The sequence below is a fragment of the Temnothorax nylanderi genome, unplaced genomic scaffold, assembly GCF_030848795.1.
Source record: "Temnothorax nylanderi isolate EJ_2023f unplaced genomic scaffold, tnyl_v1.0 TNYL_tig0004_pilon, whole genome shotgun sequence".
Taxonomy (NCBI): Eukaryota; Metazoa; Arthropoda; class Insecta; order Hymenoptera; family Formicidae; genus Temnothorax; species Temnothorax nylanderi.
The window spans coordinates 1,311,130-1,326,954 of record NW_027249066.1 but is presented as its reverse complement, the minus strand read 5'-3'; positions in this window follow the sequence as shown (position 1 = coordinate 1,326,954).

Sequence of the window (15,825 nt, the reverse complement as noted above, 5' to 3'; positions counted from 1 at the left end):
CTCGCCCATACGGTCCGTCGCGTGTCCCCCCGCCGCGCCGCGGGACATTTATACCGTTCGCTCGCCCATACGGTCCGTCGCGTGTCCCCCCGCCGCGCCGCGGGACATTTATACCGTTCGCTCGCCCATACGGTCCGTCGCGTGTCCCCCCGCCGCGCCGCGGGACATTTATACCGTTCGCTCGCCCATACGGTCCGTCGCGTGTCCCCCCGCCGCGCCGCGGGACATTTATACCGTTCGCTCGCCCATACGGTCCGTCGCGTGTCCCCCCGCCGCGCCGCGGGACATTTATACCGTTCGCTCGCCCATACGGTCCGTCGCGTGTCCCCCCGCCGCGCCGCGGGACATTTATACCGTTCGCTCGCCCATACGGTCCGTCGCGTGTCCCCCCGCCGCGCCGCGGGACATTTATACCGTTCGCTCGCCCATACGGTCCGTCGCGTGTCCCCCCGCCGCGCCGCGGGACATTTATACCGTTCGCTCGCCCATACGGTCCGTCGCGTGTCCCCCCGCCGCGCCGCGGGACATTTATACCGTTCGCTCGCCCATACGGTCCGTCGCGTGTCCCCCCGCCGCGCCGCGGGACATTTATACCGTTCGCTCGCCCATACGGTCCGTCGCGTGTCCCCCCGCCGCGCCGCGGGACATTTATACCGTTCGCTCGCCCATACGGTCCGTCGCGTGTCCCCCCGCCGCGCCGCGGGACATTTATACCGTTCGCTCGCCCATACGGTCCGTCGCGTGTCCCCCCGCCGCGCCGCGGGACATTTATACCGTTCGCTCGCCCATACGGTCCGTCGCGTGTCCCCCCGCCGCGCCGCGGGACATTTATACCGTTCGCTCGCCCATACGGTCCGTCGCGTGTCCCCCCGCCGCGCCGCGGGACATTTATACCGTTCGCTCGCCCATACGGTCCGTCGCGTGTCCCCCCGCCGCGCCGCGGGACATTTATACCGTTCGCTCGCCCATACGGTCCGTCGCGTGTCCCCCCGCCGCGCCGCGGGACATTTATACCGTTCGCTCGCCCATACGGTCCGTCGCGTGTCCCCCCGCCGCGCCGCGGGACATTTATACCGTTCGCTCGCCCATACGGTCCGTCGCGTGTCCCCCCGCCGCGCCGCGGGACATTTATACCGTTCGCTCGCCCATACGGTCCGTCGCGTGTCCCCCCGCCGCGCCGCGGGACATTTATACCGTTCGCTCGCCCATACGGTCCGTCGCGTGTCCCCCCGCCGCGCCGCGGGACATTTATAACGTTCGCTCGCCCATACGGTCCGTCGCGTGTCCCCCCGCCGCGCCGCGGGACATTTATAACGTTCGCTCGCCCATACGGTCCGTCGCGTGTCCCCCCGCCGCGCCGCGGGACATTTATAACGTTCGCTCGCCCATACGGTCCGTCGCGTGTCCCCCCGCCGCGCCGCGGGACATTTATACCGTTCGCTCGCCCATACGGTCCGTCGCGTGTCCCCCCGCCGCGCCGCGGGACATTTATACCGTTCGCTCGCCCATACGGTCCGTCGCGTGTCCCCCCGCCGCGCCGCGGGACATTTATACCGTTCGCTCGCCCATACGGTCCGTCGCGTGTCCCCCCGCCGCGCCGCGGGACATTTATACCGTTCGCTCGCCCATACGGTCCGTCGCGTGTCCCCCCGCCGCGCCGCGGGACATTTATACCGTTCGCTCGCCCATACGGTCCGTCGCGTGTCCCCCCGCCGCGCCGCGGGACATTTATACCGTTCGCTCGCCCATACGGTCCGTCGCGTGTCCCCCCGCCGCGCCGCGGGACATTTATACCGTTCGCTCGCCCATACGGTCCGTCGCGTGTCCCCCCGCCGCGCCGCGGGACATTTATACCGTTCGCTCGCCCATACGGTCCGTCGCGTGTCCCCCCGCCGCGCCGCGGGACATTTATACCGTTCGCTCGCCCATACGGTCCGTCGCGTGTCCCCCCGCCGCGCCGCGGGACATTTATACCGTTCGCTCGCCCATACGGTCCGTCGCGTGTCCCCCCGCCGCGCCGCGGGACATTTATACCGTTCGCTCGCCCATACGGTCCGTCGCGTGTCCCCCCGCCGCGCCGCGGGACATTTATACCGTTCGCTCGCCCATACGGTCCGTCGCGTGTCCCCCCGCCGCGCCGCGGGACATTTATACCGTTCGCTCGCCCATACGGTCCGTCGCGTGTCCCCCCGCCGCGCCGCGGGACATTTATACCGTTCGCTCGCCCATACGGTCCGTCGCGTGTCCCCCCGCCGCGCCGCGGGACATTTATACCGTTCGCTCGCCCATACGGTCCGTCGCGTGTCCCCCCGCCGCGCCGCGGGACATTTATACCGTTCGCTCGCCCATACGGTCCGTCGCGTGTCCCCCCGCCGCGCCGCGGGACATTTATACCGTTCGCTCGCCCATACGGTCCGTCGCGTGTCCCCCCGCCGCGCCGCGGGACATTTATACCGTTCGCTCGCCCATACGGTCCGTCGCGTGTCCCCCCGCCGCGCCGCGGGACATTTATACGCTTCGCTCGCCCATACGGTCCGTCGCGTGTCCCCCCGCCGCGCCGCGGGACATTTATACGCTTCGCTCGCCCATACGGTCCGTCGCGTGTCCCCCCGCCGCGCCGCGGGACATTTATACGCTTCGCTCGCCCATACGGTCCGTCGCGTGTCCCCCCGCCGCGCCGCGGGACATTTATACGCTTCGCTCGCCCATACGGTCCGTCGCGTGTCCCCCCGCCGCGCCGCGGGACATTTATACGCTTCGCTCGCCCATACGGTCCGTCGCGTGTCCCCCCGCCGCGCCGCGGGACATTTATACGCTTCGCTCGCCCATACGGTCCGTCGCGTGTCCCCCCGCCGCGCCGCGGGACATTTATACGCTTCGCTCGCCCATACGGTCCGTCGCGTGTCCCCCCGCCGCGCCGCGGGACATTTATACGCTTCGCTCGCCCATACGGTCCGTCGCGTGTCCCCCCGCCGCGCCGCGGGACATTTATACGCTTCGCTCGCCCATACGGTCCGTCGCGTGTCCCCCCGCCGCGCCGCGGGACATTTATACGCTTCGCTCGCCCATACGGTCCGTCGCGTGTCCCCCCGCCGCGCCGCGGGACATTTATACGCTTCGCTCGCCCATACGGTCCGTCGCGTGTCCCCCCGCCGCGCCGCGGGACATTTATACGCTTCGCTCGCCCATACGGTCCGTCGCGTGTCCCCCCGCCGCGCCGCGAGACTATATCGTCGGCTTCCCTCCCTCATACGCGTCGTCGCGGGTCTCTCCGCGCCGCGAGACTATATCGTCGGCTTCCCTCCCTCATACGCGTCGTCGCGGGTCTCTCCGCGCCGCGAGACTATATCGTCGGCTTCCCTCCCTCATACGCGTCGTCGCGGGTCTCTCCGCGCCGCGAGACTATATCGTCGGCTTCCCTCCCTCATACGCGTCGTCGCGGGTCTCTCCGCGCCGCGAGACTATATCGTCGGCTTCCCTCCCTCATACGCGTCGTCGCGGGTCTCTCCGCGCCGCGAGACTATATCGTCGGCTTCCCTCCCTCATACGCGTCGTCGCGGGTCTCTCCGCGCCGCGAGACTATATCGTCGGCTTCCCTCCCTCATACGCGTCGTCGCGGGTCTCTCCGCGCCGCGAGACTATATCGTCGGCTTCCCTCCCTCATACGCGTCGTCGCGGGTCTCTCCGCGCCGCGAGACTATATCGTCGGCTTCCCTCCCTCATACGCGTCGTCGCGGGTCTCTCCGCGCCGCGAGACTATATCGTCGGCTTCCCTCCCTCATACGCGTCGTCGCGGGTCTCTCCGCGCCGCGAGACTATATCGTCGGCTTCCCTCCCTCATACGCGTCGTCGCGGGTCTCTCCGCGCCGCGAGACTATATCGTCGGCTTCCCTCCCTCATACGCGTCGTCGCGGGTCTCTCCGCGCCGCGAGACTATATCGTCGGCTTCCCTCCCTCATACGCGTCGTCGCGGGTCTCTCCGCGCCGCGAGACTATATCGTCGGCTTCCCTCCCTCATACGCGTCGTCGCGGGTCTCTCCGCGCCGCGAGACTATATCGTCGGCTTCCCTCCCTCATACGCGTCGTCGCGGGTCTCTCCGCGCCGCGAGACTATATCGTCGGCTTCCCTCCCTCATACGCGTCGTCGCGGGTCTCTCCGCGCCGCGAGACTATATCGTCGGCTTCCCTCCCTCATACGCGTCGTCGCGGGTCTCTCCGCGCCGCGAGACTATATCGTCGGCTTCCCTCCCTCATACGCGTCGTCGCGGGTCTCTCCGCGCCGCGAGACTATATCGTCGGCTTCCCTCCCTCATACGCGTCGTCGCGGGTCTCTCCGCGCCGCGAGACTATATCGTCGGCTTCCCTCCCTCATACGCGTCGTCGCGGGTCTCTCCGCGCCGCGAGACTATATCGTCGGCTTCCCTCCCTCATACGCGTCGTCGCGGGTCTCTCCGCGCCGCGAGACTATATCGTCGGCTTCCCTCCCTCATACGCGTCGTCGCGGGTCTCTCCGCGCCGCGAGACTATATCGTCGGCTTCCCTCCCTCATACGCGTCGTCGCGGGTCTCTCCGCGCCGCGAGACTATATCGTCGGCTTCCCTCCCTCATACGCGTCGTCGCGGGTCTCTCCGCGCCGCGAGACTATATCGTCGGCTTCCCTCCCTCATACGCGTCGTCGCGGGTCTCTCCGCGCCGCGAGACTATATCGTCGGCTTCCCTCCCTCATACGCGTCGTCGCGGGTCTCTCCGCGCCGCGAGACTTTAATACGCTTCGCTTATACGGTTCGCCGCGTGTCTGCCGCGCCTTAGAAAGTTAGGCGTGTAAGTTATCGCGTCGCGTTGTCTGCGGAACGACACCACGCTTACAAAGTTACTTAATCGAATAGTTCATTTGAATGTTTCAGAAAATAACGACGCAGAAGATGACATCGGAGCAGCGAGGGAATCCTGCGAAGCTGACATCCCGAGCAGCCTGAGAGGAGGAGGAGGCCTAGGATAGGCATCGGGCATCGGCGTACCAACACTTCTGGTAAGTGTTACTTTTCATTTTTTTTAAAGATATTATAAAATCCCTCTTTGTGCTTATTCAGTACCTACATTAAACATTCCGTGTTTCGGAATTTAAATTAGTAAAAAAAAATATTTTGAAAAATTTGATTCAAGTTTATTCTAACGTAGAAACCTTTTTCGAAGAAGTAATTCAAAATATAATATTAATCTGAATAACGAATAAGATGTTCGATGCGCCTGACACGTATTTAATCGATTCGATTATTTTTATGTTACAGAAAATATCCGCGCGGGAAGGAGCATCATCTTCGCATCGAGGGAACACGAGTGACATCCCGAGCAGCCTGAGAGGAGGTGGAGGCCTGGAAGAGGCATCAGGCGCCGGCGGAACAACATGCGGTATATATAATTGGTTTATACATATTGTGTCTTTCGCGGAAAGTTTAACCAATCGGTTTTTCAATCGAATAGTAAAGATAGTCAGAGAGTAGAAATTAAAAAAGAGTTTAATTTTTTAAATTCTATTTTGAATTCTTGTGTTCAGTAAATAGAGTATACTTTCAAGAAATTAAACGTGTTTTTTTATTAAATTTATTTAATTAAAAGAAATATAGAATTCCGTGTTTTACCTTCGGTAATTATTTTTCGGCGGGTCTTGCTGGAGACGACCTCAGAGCAGGCGAGATTACCCGCTGAATTTAAGCATATTATTAAGCGGAGGAAAAGAAACTAACTAGGATTTCCTTAGTAGCGGCGAGCGAACAGGAAAGAGCCCAGCACCGAATCCCGCGGTTCCGCCGCAGGGAAATGTGGCGGGGTAAAGAATCGTTTGTACCCGTTTGTACCTCCGTTTAAATCGTTTGTTCCTAAAGGTTTAAGGAATTAGAGGGGGTAAAAAAACGCCAGCCCCCAACTTTAAGATATCAGAAAACGCCCAACGCCATTCGAAGGAGAATCGATTGTACCCGTTTGTACCTCCGTTTAAATCGTTTGTTTCTAAAGGGTTAAGGAGTTAGAGGGGGTGAAAAAAACGCCAGCCCCCAACTTTAAGATATCAGAAAACGCCCAACGCCATTCGAAGGAGAATCGATTGTACCCGTTTGTACCTCCGTTTAAATCGTTTGTTCCTAAAGGTTTAAGGAATTAGAGGGGGTAAAAAAACGCCAGCCCCAAACTATAAGATATCAGAAAACGCCCAACGCCATTCGAAGGAGAATCGTTTGTACCCGTTTGTACCTCCGTTTAAATCGTTTTTTTCTAAAAAAAAAAGGCATGTTAAGTCGATAGTCGAATTTATTATTGCCGCTTTTCCGCGATGCTGATTGGTTTTCTCGCTGCGCTTACTTCATTTGCAGCTGTCATCGTATATTTTGACAGTTGTGTGTATCAAGAAATTAATAGTGTAATAGTAATAGCATAATGTTAAAGCTAAATAGCGCGCGCGAAGCGCGCGTCTGTGGTGCTAGTGTTTCTAAAGGGTTAAGGAGTTAGAGGGGGTGAAAAAAACGCCAGCCCCCAACTTTAAGATATCAGAAAACGCCCAACGCCATTCGAAGGAGAATCGTTTGTACCCGTTTGTACCTCCGTTTAAATCGTTTGTTTCTAACGGGTTAAGGAATTAGAGGGGGTAAAAAAACGCCAGCCCCCGACTTTAAGATATCAGAAAACGCCCAACGCCATTCGAAGGAGAATCGTTTGTACCCGTTTGTACCTCCGTTTAAATCGTTTGTTCCTAAAGGTTTAAGGAATTAGAGGGGGTAAAAAAACGCCAGCCCCCAACTTTAAGATATCAGAAAACGCCCAACGCCATTCGAAGGAGAATCGATTGTACCCGTTTGTACCTCCGTTTAAATCGTTTGTTTCTAAAGGATTAAGGAGTTAGAGGGGGTGAAAAAAACGCCAGCCCCCAACTTTAAGATATCAGAAAACGCCCAACTCCATTCGAAGGAGAATCGATTGTACCCGTTTGTACCTCCGTTTAAATCGTTTGTTCCTAAAGGTTTAAGGAATTAGAGGGGGTAAAAAAACGCCAACCCCAAACTATAAGATATCAGAAAACGCCCAACGCCATTCGAAGGAGAATCGTTTGTACCCGTTTGTACCTCCGTTTAAATCGTTTTTTTCTAAAAAAAAAGGCATGTTAAGTCGATAGTCGAATTTATTATTGCCGCTTTTCCGCGATGCTGATTGGTTTTCTCGCTGCGCTTACTTCATTTGCAGCTGTCATCGTATATTTTGACAGTTGTGTGTATCAAGAAATTAATAGTGTAATAGTAATAGCATAATGTTAAAGCTAAATAGCGCGCGCGAAGCGCGCGTCTGTGGTGCTAGTGTTTCTAAAGGGTTAAGGAGTTAGAGGGGATGAAAAAAACGCCAGCCCCCAACTTTAAGATATCAGAAAACGCCCAACGCCATTCGAAGGAGAATCGTTTGTACCCGTTTGTACCTCCGTTTAAATCGTTTGTTCCTAAAGGTTTAAGGAATTAGAGGGGGTAAAAAAACGCCAGCCCCCAACTTTAAGATATCAGAAAACGCCCAACGCCATTCGAAGGAGAATCGATTGTACCCGTTTGTACCTCCGTTTAAATCGTTTGTTTCTAAAGGGTTAAGGAGTTAGAGGGGGTGAAAAAAACGCCAGCCCCCAACTTTAAGATATCAGAAAACGCCCAACGCCATTCGAAGGAGAATCGATTGTACCCGTTTGTACCTCCGTTTAAATCGTTTGTTCCTAAAGGTTTAAGGAATTAGAGGGGGTAAAAAAACGCCAGCCCCCAACTTTAAGATATCAGAAAACGCCCAACGCCATTCGAAGGAGAATCGTTTGTACCCGTTTGTACCTCCGTTTAAATCGTTTTTTTCTAAAAAAAAAGGCATGTTAAGTCGATAGTCGAATTTATTATTGCCGCTTTTCCGCGATGCTGATTGGTTTTCTCGCTGCGCTTACTTCATTTGCAGCTGTCATCGTATATTTTGACAGTTGTGTGTATCAAGAAATTAATAGTGTAATAGTAATAGCATAATGTTAAAGCTAAATAGCGCGCGCGAAGCGCGCGTCTGTGGTGCTAGTGTTTCTAAAGGGTTAAGGAGTTAGAGGGGGTGAAAAAAACGCCAGCCCCCAACTTTAAGATATCAGAAAACGCCCAACGCCATTCGAAGGAGAATCGTTTGTACCCGTTTGTACCTCCGTTTAAATCGTTTGTTTCTAAAGGGTTAAGGAATTAGAGGGGGTAAAAAAACGCCAGCCCCCGACTTTAAGATATCAGAAAACGCCCAACGCCATTCGAAGGAGAATCGTTTGTACCCGTTTGTACCTCCGTTTAAATCGTTTGTTCCTAAAGGTTTAAGGAATTAGAGGGGGTAAAAAAACGCCAGCCCCCAACTTTAAGATATCAGAAAACGCCCAACGCCATTCGAAGGAGAATCGATTGTACCCGTTTGTACCTCCGTTTAAATCGTTTGTTTCTAAAGGATTAAGGAGTTAGAGGGGGTGAAAAAAACGCCAGCCCCCAACTTTAAGATATCAGAAAACGCCCAACTCCATTCGAAGGAGAATCGATTGTACCCGTTTGTACCTCCGTTTAAATCGTTTGTTCCTAAAGGTTTAAGGAATTAGAGGGGGTAAAAAAACGCCAACCCCAAACTATAAGATATCAGAAAACGCCCAACGCCATTCGAAGGAGAATCGTTTGTACCCGTTTGTACCTCCGTTTAAATCGTTTTTTTCTAAAAAAAAGGCATGTTAAGTCGATAGTCGAATTTATTATTGCCGCTTTTCCGCGATGCTGATTGGTTTTCTCGCTGCGCTTACTTCATTTGCAGCTGTCATCGTATATTTTGACAGTTGTGTGTATCAAGAAATTAATAGTGTAATAGTAATAGCATAATGTTAAAGCTAAATAGCGCGCGCGAAGCGCGCGTCTGTGGTGCTAGTGTTTCTAAAGGGTTAAGGAGTTAGAGGGGATGAAAAAAACGCCAGCCCCCAACTTTAAGATATCAGAAAACGCCCAACGCCATTCGAAGGAGAATCGTTTGTACCCGTTTGTACCTCCGTTTAAATCGTTTGTTTCTAACGGGTTAAGGAATTAGAGGGGGTAAAAAAACGCCAGCCCCCGACTTTAAGATATCAGAAAACGCTCAACGCCATTCGAAGGAGAATCGTTTGTACCCGTTTGTACCTCCGTTTAAATCGTTTGTTTCTAAAGGGTTAAGGAGTTAGAGGGGGTGAAAAAACGCCAGCCCCCAACTTTAAGATATCAGAAAAGGCCCAACGCCATTCGAAGGAGAATCGTTTGTACCTCCGTTTAAATCGTTTGTTCCTAAAGGTTTAAGGAATTAGAGGGGGTAAAAAAACGCCAGCCCCCCAACTTTAAGATATCAGAAAACGCCCAACGCTATTCGAAGGAAAATCGTTTGTACCCGTTTGTACCTCCGTTTAAATCGTTTGTTTCTAAAGGGTTAAGGAGTTAGAGGGGGTGAAAAAAACGCCAGCCCCCAACTTTAAGATATCAGAAAACGCCCAACGCCATTCGAAGGAGAATCGTTTGTACCCGTTTGTACCTCCGTTTAAATCGTTTGTTTCTAAAGGGTTAAGGAGTTAGAGGGGGTGAAAAAAACGCCAGCCCCAAACTTTAAGATATCAGAAAACGCCCAACGCCATTCGAAGGAGAATCGTTTGTACCCGTTTGTACCTCCGTTTAAATCGTTTGTTTCTAAAGGGTTAAAGAGTTAGAGGGCGTGAAAAAAACGCCAGCCCCCAACTTTAAGATATCAGAAAACGCCCAACGCCATTCGAAGGAGAATCGTTTGTAACCGATTGTACCTCCGTTTAAATCGTTTGTTTCTAAAGGGTTAAGGAGTTAGTGGGGGTTAAAAAACGCCAGCCCCCAACTTTAAGATATCAGAAAACGCCCAACGCCACTCGAAGGAGAATCGTTTGTACCCGTTTGTACCTCCGTTTAAATCGTTTGTTTCTAACGGGTTAAGGAGTTAGAGGGGGTGAAAAAAACGCCAGTCCCCAACTTTAAGATATCAGAAAACGCCCAACGCCATTCGAAGGAGAATCGTTTGTACCCGTTTGTACCTCCGTTTAAATCGTTTGTTTCTAAAGGGTTAAGGAGTTAGAGGGGGTGAAAAAAACGCCAGCCCCCAACTTTAAGATATCAGAAAACGCCCAAAGCCATTCGAAGGAGAATCGTTTGTACCCGTTTGTACCTCCGTTTAAATCGTTTGTTTCTAAAGGGTTAAGGAGTTAGAGGGGGTGAAAAAAACGCCAGCCCCCAACTTTAAGATATCAGAAAACGCCCAACGCCATTCGAAGGAGAATCGTTTGTACCCGTTTGTACCTCCGTTTAAATCGTTTGTTTCTAACGGGTTAAGGAATTAGAGGGGGTAAAAAAACGCCAGCCCCCGACTTTAAGATATCAGAAAACGCCCAACGCCATTCGAAGGAGAATCGTTTGTACCCGTTTGTACCTCCGTTTAAATCGTTTGTTCCTAAAGGTTTAAGGAATTAGAGGGGGTAAAAAAACGCCAGCCCCCAACTTTAAGATATCAGAAAACGCCCAACGCCATTCGAAGGAGAATCGATTGTACCCGTTTGTACGTCGGTTTAAATCGTTTGTTTCTAAAGGGTTAAGGAGTTAGAGGGGGTGAAAAAAAACGCCAGCCCCCAACTTTAAGATATCAGAAAACGCCCAACGCCATTCGAAGGAGAATCGTTTGTACCCGTTTGTACCTCCGTTTAAATCGTTTGTTCCTAAAGGTTTAAGGAATTAGAGGGGGTAAAAAAACGCCAGCCCCAAACTTTAAGATATCAGAAAACGCCCAACGCCATTCGAAGGAGAATCGTTTGTACCCGTTTGTACCTCCGTTTAAATCGTTTTTTTCTAAAAAAAAAAGGCATGTTAAGTCGATAGTCGAATTTATTATTGCCGCTTTTCCGCGATGCTGATTGGTTTTCTCGCTGCGCTTACTTCATTTGCAGCTGTCATCGTATATTTTGACAGTTGTGTGTATCAAGAAATTAATAGTGTAATAGTAATAGCATAATGTTAAAGCTAAATAGCGCGCGCGAAGCGCGCGTCTGTGGTGCTAGTGTTTCTAAAGGGTTAAGGAGTTAGAGGGGATGAAAAAAACGCCAGCCCCCAACTTTAAGATATCAGAAAACGCCCAACGCCATTCGAAGGAGAATCGTTTGTACCCGTTTGTACCTCCGTTTAAATCGTTTGTTCCTAAAGGTTTAAGGAATTAGAGGGGGTAAAAAAACGCCAGCCCCCAACTTTAAGATATCAGAAAACGCCCAACGCCATTCGAAGGAGAATCGATTGTACCCGTTTGTACCTCCGTTTAAATCGTTTGTTTCTAAAGGGTTAAGGAGTTAGAGGGGGTGAAAAAAACGCCAGCCCCCAACTTTAAGATATCAGAAAACGCCCAACGCCATTCGAAGGAGAATCGATTGTACCCGTTTGTACCTCCGTTTAAATCGTTTGTTCCTAAAGGTTTAAGGAATTAGAGGGGGTAAAAAAACGCCAGCCCCAAACTATAAGATATCAGAAAACGCCCAACGCCATTCGAAGGAGAATCGTTTGTACCCGTTTGTACCTCCGTTTAAATCGTTTTTTTCTAAAAAAAGGCATGTTAAGTCGATAGTCGAATTTATTATTGCCGCTTTTCCGCGATGCTGATTGGTTTTCTCGCTGCGCTTACTTCATTTGCAGCTGTCATCGTATATTTTGACAGTTGTGTGTATCAAGAAATTAATAGTGTAATAGTAATAGCATAATGTTAAAACTAAATAGCGCGCGCGAAGCGCGCGTCTGTGGTGCTAGTGTTTCTAAAGGGTTAAGGAGTTAGAGGGGATGAAAAAAACGCCAGCCCCCAACTTTAAGATATCAGAAAACGCCCAACGCCATTCGAAGGAGAATCGTTTGTACCCGTTTGTACCTCCGTTTAAATCGTTTGTTTCTAAAGGGTTAAGGAGTTAGAGGGGGTGAAAAAAACGCCAGCCCCCAACTTTAAGATATCAGAAAACGCCCAATGCCATTCGAAGGAGAATCGTTTGTACCCGTTTGTACCTCCGTTTAAATCGTTTGTTTCTAAAGGGTTAAGGAGTTAGAGGTGGTGAAAAAAACGCCAGCCCCCAACTTTAAGATATCAGAAAACGCCCAACGCCATTCGAAGGAGAATCGTTTGTACCCGTTTGTACCTCCGTTTAAATCGTTTGTTCCTAAAGGTTTAAGGAATTAGAGGGGGTTAAGAAAACGCCAGCCCCCAACTTTAAGATATCAGAAATCGCCCAACGCCATTCGAAGGAGAATCGTTTGTACCCGTTTGTACCTCCGTTTAAAACGTTTGTTCCTAAAGGTTTAAGGAATTAGAGAGGGTGAAAAAAACGCCAGCCCCCAACTTTAAGATATTGGAAAACGCCCAACGCCATTCGAAGGAGAATCGTATGTACCCGTTTGTACCTCCGTTTAAATCGTTTGTTTCTAAAGGGTTAAGGAGTTAGAGGTGGTGAAAAAAACGCCAGCCCCCAACTTTAAGATATCAGAAAACACCCAACGCCATTCGAAGGAGAATCGTTTGTACCCGTTTGTACCTCCGTTTAAATCGTTTGTTCCTAAAGGTTTAAGGAATTAGAGGGGGTTAAGAAAACGCCAGCCCCCAACTTTAAGATATCAGAAAACGCCCAACGCCATTCGAAGGAGAATCGTTTGTACCCGTTTGTACCTCCGTTTAAATCTTTTTTTTTTTCTAAAAAAAGGCATGTTAAGTCGATAGTCGAATTTATTGTTGCCGCTTTTCCGCGATGCTGATTGGTTTTCTCGCTGCGCTTACTTCATTTGCAGCTGTCATCGTATATTTTGACAGTTGTGTGTATCAAGAAATTAATAGTGTAATAGTAATAGCATAATGTTAAAGCTAAATAGCGCGCGCAAAACGCGCGTCTGTGGTGCTAGTGTTTCTAAAGGGTTAAAGAGTTAGAGGGGGTGAAAAAACGCCAGCCCCCAACTTTAAGGTATCAGAAAACGCCCAACGCCATTCGAAGGAGAATCGTTTGTACCCGTTTGTACCTCCGTTTAAATCGTTTGTTTCTAAAGGTTTAAGGAATTAGAGGGGGTGAAAAAAACGACAGCCCCCAACTTTAAGATATCAGAAAACGCCCAACGCCATTCGAAGGAGTATCGTTTGTACCCGTTTGTACCTCCGTTTAAATCGTTTGTTCCTAAAGGTTTAAGGAATTAGAGGGGGTGAAAAAAACGCCAGCCCCCAACTTTAAGATATCAGAAAACGCCCAACGCCATTCGAAGGAGAATCGTTTGTACCCGTCTGCACCTACGTTTAAATCGTTTGTTCCTAAAAAGTTAAGGAATTAGAGGGGGTAAAAAAACGCCAGCCCCCAACTTTAAGATATCAGAAAACGCCCAACGCCATTCGAAGGAAAATCGTTTGTACCCGTTTGTACCTCCGTTTAAATCGTTTCCTTTCTAAAAAAAAACATGTTAAGTCGATAGTCGAATTTATTGTTGCCGCTTTTCCGCGATGCTGATTGGTTTTCTCGCTGCGCTTACTTCATTTGCAGCTGTCATCGTATATTTTGACAGTTGTGTGTATCAAGAAATTAATAGTGTAATAGTAATAGCATAATGGTAAAGCTAAATAGCGCGCGCAAAGCGCGCGTCTGTGGTGCTAGTGTTTCTAAAGTCGTAAGGAGTTAGAGGGGGTGAAAAAAACGCCAGCCCCCAACTTTAAGATATCAGAAAACGCCCAACGCCATTCGAAGGAGAATCGTTTGTACCCGTTTGTACCTCCGTTTAAATCGTTTGTTTCTAAAGGGTTAAGGAGTTAGAGGGGGTGAAAAAAACGCCAGCCCCCAACTTTAAGATATCAGAAAACGCCCAACGCCATTCGAAGGAGAATCGTTTGTACCCGTTTGTACCTCCGTTTAAATCGTTTGTTTCTAAAGGGTTAAGGAGTTAGAGGGGGTGAAAAAAACGCCAGCCCCCAACTTTAAGATATCAGAAAACGCCCAACGCCATTCGAAGGAGAATCGTTTGTACCCGTTTGTACCTCCGTTTAAATCGTTTGTTTCTAAAGGGTTAAGGAGTTAGAGGGGGTGAAAAAAACGCCAGCCCCCAACTTTAAGATATCAGAAAACGCCCAACGCCATTCGAAGGAGAATCGTTTGTACCCGTTTGTACCTCCGTTTAAATCGTTTGTTTCTAAAGGGTTAAGGAGTTAGAGGTGGTGAAAAAAACGCCAGCCCCCAACTTTAAGATATCAGAAAACGCCCAACGCCATTCGAAGGAGAATCGTTTGTACCCGTTTGTACCTCCGTTTAAATCGTTTGTTCCTAAAGGTTTAAGGAATTAGAGGGGGTTAAGAAAACGCCAGCCCCCAACTTTAAGATATCAGAAATCGCCCAACGCCATTCGAAGGAGAATCGTTTGTACCCGTTTGTACCTCCGTTTAAAACGTTTGTTCCTAAAGGTTTAAGGAATTAGAGAGGGTGAAAAAAACGCCAGCCCCCAACTTTAAGATATTGGAAAACGCCCAACGCCATTCGAAGGAGAATCGTATGTACCCGTTTGTACCTCCGTTTAAATCGTTTGTTTCTAAAGGGTTAAGGAGTTAGAGGTGGTGAAAAAAACGCCAGCCCCCAACTTTAAGATATCAGAAAACGCCCAACGCCATTCGAAGGAGAATCGTTTGTACCCGTTTGTACCTCCGTTTAAATCGTTTGTTCCTAAAGGTTTAAGGAATTAGAGGGGGTTAAGAAGCGGGTTAGTCATCCTTTGTGTAGGCCCAGTAGGCCACGTAGGGTCAAATAAGACACGGAAAGTCGTGGAAACATGCGTGAAAGTTTCCGGAATAGATTTCGATCGGAATTATTTTGTTTTCCCTAGAAAACACAATAGGAACCTAAAAAACTAACTAAACATTTTGGTCGGAATCCATCTCTTTATCCATCCCGGAAACTATTGATCGTTAGTAGTCCTGGGAATCTGGGATCGAGTGCTATATATTCACCAAGAAGAAGAAGGTTTGCGAATAGTCCTTGTCAGAAGGAGCACAGAATAATCAGAATAATCCAATCGGTACGTATTTCTCTATTTTAATTTAAAAAATAGTTAATTAACTTTTAACACGCACATGTGCGACTATACATGATATTTACATTATAAAAATACTCTCTGTGTCGACAATCACATAAAAACTTGCGGAAACTAACGAGATTGCGATGATTATTCTTTCTGTCTTTGAGAAACAAAATTTCGTGATTTTGATGAGAAAAAATTTCGCCGATATATATATATATATATCGCTCCTGCTTCACAATTTCTTTTTATTTATTAAACATATCTCTCGACCTCGCTTACTTCGCTGAGCTGTTGTAAAAGCCACATGGTTATCTCGGAGACTCGACGACAAAAATTGTCTAACGTTTGGACGTGTATTAGTGTTAAACAATTAGGTTGCAGTTATATTATTACGTGTCACGAAGATCTAATTAATCGCCGAATAATCGATGAAACGATATTGCATTGTAGATCTTAATCGTGAGATTGAATGATAGACAAACGTGTATGTTTTAGATCGAGGATGAGTTGGATAGGAGAGAAGTTCTGTAAGTTGCATTACTCCGATTCTCTCGAAGAACGTTACTGGTGTTATAAATGTCTTACCTTCTCAGTTACCGTCGAAATGTAAGTTGTTCACAAAATCGTCGAAAAATGTTATAGAAAGCGACGATTAATTTTTCTAGAAATTCTGAGATGCTACATTGACTGATTCACTTATTATTCTTTCACGTTT